Source organism: Pteropus medius, unplaced genomic scaffold, assembly GCF_902729225.1.
Source record: "Pteropus medius unplaced genomic scaffold, Ma_sr-lr_union100, whole genome shotgun sequence".
In the NCBI taxonomy this organism is placed as follows: Eukaryota; Metazoa; Chordata; class Mammalia; order Chiroptera; family Pteropodidae; genus Pteropus; species Pteropus medius.
In genome coordinates, this window is record NW_024354502.1 from 22512160 (window position 1) to 22518759 (window position 6600).

A 6600-nucleotide genomic window follows, 5' to 3' on the forward strand; every position below is an offset into this window, starting at 1 on the left:
GAGTCCTGGCCAAATATCCAAGGCTAATGTTATTACTTGTTTTGTGTCTTTTACAGCTCGCTGCAACATGGAGAATTGGAGGATTCATTGTATTTAAAATGCCAGGAATGGTGGGCACAAAATATGGTAACAACATTCTCCAAAACCCATTTTCTAGTGGTTCTCAAAAGAGTTGAGAGTGGGAAGTATCAAAATCACTTGAGGAACCTTTGCAAAACGTACTTAGCTGCCCCTACGCCCAGAGATAAGGCAGAAGGTGGTGGAGATCAGGGAAGGGAGGTCATGTCTATTAGAAAAGCTCTCTAGGTGTTCTGACAGGCATCCTCCCGTACTCACAGCTCATCCCCCCCAGAATAAGGGGGGAAGAATAGAATTATTGTTTACAATAAGTTATAAGGAGCGTGACTCTTCTTACATTGTGAAATGTTATGTTATGTTACTGTTTCCAGCTATTCTTTTCTCTATAATGACGTATACTTTCTCATCCCATTTTCTGAGTTAGCCTTGTGACTTGGGTCGATGAAAGACAAGAAGAAGTTACAGTGTGTTAATTCTAAGCAGAAGCTTTAAGAGGCAGTGTATATTGCTGCCAACTTGTTTGCTTTTTCCTCTACCAAGAGAATGGCACGTTCCTAACAGTGGCTACTTCTTTAGCCTGATTCCCAGAATAAGAAGACCCAGAGAAGAGAGTTGCAGCCACTGACAGGTACCATGAACAATAAATAAATGCTGGTTTTTGGAAGCTGTAGAAATTTCGAGTTGCTACTGCAGCCAATCAGTCTAACATACATGGAAGGATTATTTTTTAGAGGAATGAGCACCTTGGTGGGTTTGGTTAGATATTTAAAGTGACACCAAACCTTGAGTTTGGGGTATAAATTAAGGACAGCTAAATTTCTTTGTATAAGAAAGTAGGAAAGCTTTGTTTTATCTGGGAGAGGAGGGATTGACCAGGGAAATAAAATAGAGAAAGCAGAGGTCCAAGCAATGAAGATCCAATAATTGTTAAAGGACTTTTAGCCCAGGTATATCTAACCTGGAATTTTATATTTTCCATTTAGCTAAGTATACTACATATAAATGCCACGTGTGAGGGTGTTTTGGGGAAAATGATGAGTTCTGCACTGGGTTAACTGTCCAGAAGAGAAAGATCAAGAAATGCTAAGTTCATTCATCAGCTAATCCAATTGAGCAAAGCAGAAACTTGAAGTCTGCGGAGAACATGGGAATGTAAGAAATTATAAGGAGGGTTTCACTCCCACAAACCAAACAGTGGGCATTTAAAACTATATTTTCTAGATTTTAAAGCCTAGATTTGAAAGTCCTTAAAGCAATGTTAGTAGAGCAATGCTAACCATACACTTAAATAATAATCATACTTATCCCAAAAATCTAAGAGTGATTCAATATTAGGAAAGTTATAAGGATATCTTAAAGATAATTAAAAATCACTTATGACCACTAAGTAATTGTTGAATGACATCCAATATTAATTTCTTTAAGGAAAAGAACCTTTTTAAAAGTATAGAAGAGCACTTCTCTACTGTGATTTAAAAAAATTTTTAAGTGTCATTATTACCCCTTTTGTTTCTAATGATTTTCTTCTGGAAATTTTATCCAACATAAAAAAGCAGAAAACAGAAATAAGAATTGTAACTGTTAGAAAGTGGCTATATTATTAATATTGCAGATGAAATGATCGAATACCTAGGAGACACAAAAGGATTGTGTATAACAAGATCAGCTTACATAAATAAAATTGATAATAATATTTGCACCATATTCATTTTAGAGAAAACCAACTATTTTAAAGATGTCAGCCCTTCTCAAATTAATTTATAAGTTTATTTCCAGTTCTTTTTCTTATTTGTTATTAGTTTATCTTCTTTTTTATTTTTATTTATTTTATTTCATTATTAAAAATTTTTTTTTAGGCGAGGCAACCTTTGGTTGACCTCACAGATTGCAAAGACCTTGTCATCTTACAATCCTTTATTTTTTATTTTTTATGCCTACAGCACCCGGTCTTCCTAGGTGGTCTCCCATCCAAGTACTAACCAGGCCCGACCCTGGTTAGCTTCCGAGATCAAATGGGATCAGGCTTGTTCAGGGTGGCATGGCCGTAGGTTTTCTTCTTTTTTTAAACTGAGATATAATCTATATATACCATATTAGCTTCAGGTCTACAATTCGATATTTGTATATATTGTGAAATGATCACTACAATAATTCTAGTTAACATACATGCTTATATTTTTTTCTTCTGATGAGAACTTTTAAGACCCACTCTCTTAGCAGCTTTCAAATATCCAATACGGTATTATTAACTATAGTCACCATGCTGTACATTACATCCCTATGACTTATTTATTTTATAAAGTTTGTACCTTTTGACCTCCTTCGCCAATTGTGCCCACCCTCCACCTTCCCGCTTCTGGCAATCGCCAATCTGCTGTCTGTATCTACGAGTTTGGGTTTCTTATTTTTTTGTTTTTATAGTCTACATGTAAATAAGATCATGTAGTATTCTCTTTCTCTGACTTATTTCAGTTAGGCTACTGCCCTCAAGGTCCATCTATGTTGTTGCAAATGACAATATATTTCTTTCTTTTATATATATAGATATATAGATTTATAGATATATAGATATATAAATATGTAGATATATAGATACAGATATGTAGATATATAGATATAGGCATAGAGATATAGATATATATTGCTGCAATGAACATAGGCATAGGACTACATATATCTTTTCGAGTTAGTGTTTTTATTTCCTTTGCATAAATATCCAGAGGTGGAATTATTGGATAATATGGTAGTTCTATTTTTAATTTTTTGATGAATCTCCATACTGTTTTCAATAGTGGCTGCACCGGTTTACATTCCCACCAACAGTGTACAAGGGCTCCCTTTTCTCCACATCCTCACAAACACTTGTGTCTTTTTGATAATAGCCATTCTAACAGATATGAGGTGATCTTTTATTGTGGTTTTGATTTTTCATTTCTCTGATGATGAATGATGTTGATAACCTTTTCATGTACCTGTGAGTTTTATTCGGAAAAATGTCTATTCAGATATCCTACCTCTTTTTAATTGAGTTTGTTTTCTTATTTGTTTGATTTTTTGGAATCTGACAAAATCATTCTAAAGTTCATTTGAAATAATAAACTCATTAGAATAGCAATGAAAAGATGAAAAAAAGTGAGTAATGAGGAATAGTTTATCTTATCAGAATTAAAGATATGAAAATGCTTAGTGGTTAGATGAAAAGGACATGAGTTTTGGATCTAGTAACTGAGGTTTGAATTCCTGGCTCTGACACATTCTAGCTATGGAATCTTGGACAATTAATATCTTTAAGCAAATTGTGTATTATAGAGTCTAACTGCTTTACTCCCCCAGCCTATTCCCACAATCATATCCTTGACATGGCCTTATCATGTATACAGGATACTTCCCTGCCTCTTGGCTTTGGACTTGGCCTTGTGACTTGGTTTGGTCAGTGGCATGTAGGTAGGAGTAACAAGTCTAGGCGTTAAGGAGCCTCCACAGCTCTGCTTGCCCTCTTGAGTGACTGTTGCTTCCAAGAAGACTTCTCCTAGTGACCTACTGCCCTTTCATCCTGGGCCCCAGGGTGAATGAATGTAGAGCACAGCTACCCCAGCTGCCCCAGAGATCCATGAGAATAAATAATTGCTGTTTTAAGCTATCGAGAATTAGCCAATGAAATGTATCAGTTGTTTCTTAAGGAAGATTCCCAGGAAGTGCCACAAACACTTCCGTTTACGCCTTATTGGCCAGAAATTAGCCACATGGCCAATTCTAAGGGCAAGGGAGGCTAAGAAATGCAGCCATCTAAATTTGGTATTCTATGACTATGGAAAGGGGGAAATGGCTTTGGTGTGACAACTAGCACTCTCAACTACAGGTCTGTAACCTCTAATGATTCTTCTTAATTGGGGTAAAATAGATATAACATAACATTTACCATCTAATCATTTTAAGTGTACAGTTGAGTGGAATTAAATACATTCATAATGTGCAACCATCAATCATTATTGATTCTGGAATGCCTCTTCAAACAAACGATTACTTATTTTTTATAAATGAAATCATTCTTTATGATTGTTCACCTATTAGCTTTTGTTCTTCACTTAACTTCCTAAGAGAGCTTTCTATGTCAATAAATGTAGAGCCAAATAACTTTTCTTCGCAGCTTTATACTTCCCATAATATGGCCATAACGCAATTTATTTGACTATTTCCCCTTAGCTTATTTCCCTTTTTCCTAATTCAAACAATGCTAAAACAAACCCCTTGTACATCCATATTTGAATATAGGTGTATCTATTTTTGTTGGAAATATTTCTTGACATGAGATTGTTGGTTCAAAGTGTATATGCATTTTTATTTCAAAAGATACTATAAAATTACTCCCCAAAAAGTCTTTAATAATTTATATTTCCAAATGAGTATATAAGAATATCTTTCGGAAAGTGATTTTTGACAGTAATATGCCGAAAGCCTTAAACTGCTTATGTTTCTTGTCCCATTAATTTTGTCGATTAACATTGTCCCAGAAAATAATTCTAAAACACCAAATAAATTCTAACAAATATATGCACTGTAACATTAAACATAATAGTTAAAAACTGGATACAACCTAAATTTTAAAAATAGAGCAAGTAAATTATTATAAAGCTCTGTACGGCAATTGCAAGGAAGATTACAAAGACTGTTTAGTAACATGAAAATGCTCATGATAAAATGTTACTTGAAAATCACAAGATTTAATTAGAAGTTTAATCAAAATGTTTAAAATTAATTGTGTTTTAAATATATACCTGTTGATACTGCTTTCTCTTACCTATCTTTCCACTTTCTATATTTCTCATTAATTTTTTCCCCTTCTTTCATTCTCCCCACTTCCACCCCTGACCTATGGATATTGCTGTTTCCCCTTAAGAGCTGGAGGGCGGGGCATGCAGGCGGGGCATGCAGGCGGGGTGGTCGTGTAAAGCAGACGTGCTAACCACTACACTATGGAGCTACCCCTCTCATTTTTCTTAACCGAAGACTACTTTTCTAATTAAAAAATATTATTCATAGCACTTAGCAAAGTGTTCTGCACTTGTTAGAAATTGTATTCAATGGGCTCTCTGATGACTATCCTTGAGGCATTTATAAAAAGGAGCCAATTAAAAATGTAATGTAACAAACATCTTGGGTTCATCCTGGCATTATGCATATATATAGTTCTCATCTTAAGCAAAATTATGAAGAAAGAAAACTTAGTTTTTGTTTTCCACCTTTCATGTCACCTTCCCTTTAATTCTCTTTATGTTCTGTATTCTATTCTCAAAAAATCTTGCTTTATAATTGCCATTACTGTATAAATGGATAACAGCATCCAGAGTTATTTTCATTTTTTAAAAAATCTGATATTTAAAACTAAGAAAATTAATATAAAGCTGTTAGCACAGAGAGCGTGTTCAGTAAGTGTTGACAATGATGATAGTGATGCTAAGAATGATGATACTAATCACGGAGAAGAAGTCTTCAAGAGTAAAACGGAGGAAAAGTGATTATTCTCCATTATGACACTTTCAACATATTTGGAATTTCCTTCTCCTTAATGTAAAAGAGCTTGTGATAGACCCATGGCATGTGATAATACTAGAGATAAATATGATGACAGCAATAATCAAACCCTTCTTAAATCTGTTTATAATCTGAATCTATATAATTGTATGGGTTAGTGAATTCCTGTTATAAGACATTAGCATTTTATTTTAGTAATATTAATATTGTCTTTTGAAGCTTGAAGGGGCATAAATATATTTTTATATTTGTGGAGAAAATTTAAATTAATCCTATCCATATTTGATGCTTGCCATGACATTCATTATAAGCTAAAACGTACAAGGCTATTTATTTCCTCCTACGCACCATGCCTAGGATTTGGTACCTCAGGTAAATGGTGGAACTTGGCCATGGCTGCATGCAAAAAGCTAGGCTTTCTCTAGCTGTGAAGAACGAAGGCTTACTTCTAGCCTAAACTTTTGCACAACTATATATTTTTTTCTATTAAAATAACCACTTCTTAAACTTAGAATAAATATTAACTAGTTACTAATTATCATTATTTGATTTTTAAGGAAAGATTAGGAATTTAGCATAAGTTTAAAAATAAGGCCATTTAGTGTCTTCCTGGATACTTTCAAGGGTATAGAAACATAATTCTGTTTCTATTTTAGTGCTTCACTGAATTTCCTAGAGTCCAAAGACATTTGGAATTTACAAACATTTCCATCTGATTCCAGCTTTACTTATATATTGTCTCATTTTAGAACAAACCTTTGGGTGCCACCAACCCAACCCAAAAAAGCTTATAAGATATTCTCCTAAACAAAGGTAGAAATTATTTCATTCTACCTCACTAAGTTCTGTATTAAGCTTTACAGCACAATTTACAGATTGTCTTTCATAGGCTTCCTGAAGTCTGAGAAACTACACGTTTTAGTTTTCAATTAGCAATAATGGCACCTCGGATAAACCTCATTGGCTATGATACTGCCACTGAGCAAAGCT

General features: G+C 34.1%; 2 non-coding genes across 2 annotated transcripts; both read right to left on the bottom strand.

The window, feature by feature from the left end:
• Positions 1-2009: 2009 nt before the first annotated feature.
• Positions 2010-2128, bottom strand: LOC120595743 (5S ribosomal RNA). The gene has a single exon (XR_005651014.1). It is a non-coding gene; the product is annotated as a 5S ribosomal RNA (ribosomal RNA).
• Positions 2129-6466: 4338 nt separating this feature from the next.
• LOC120595915 (U4 spliceosomal RNA) lies at positions 6467-6600 on the bottom strand. Its single transcript, XR_005651027.1, has one exon. It is a non-coding gene; the product is annotated as a U4 spliceosomal RNA (small nuclear RNA).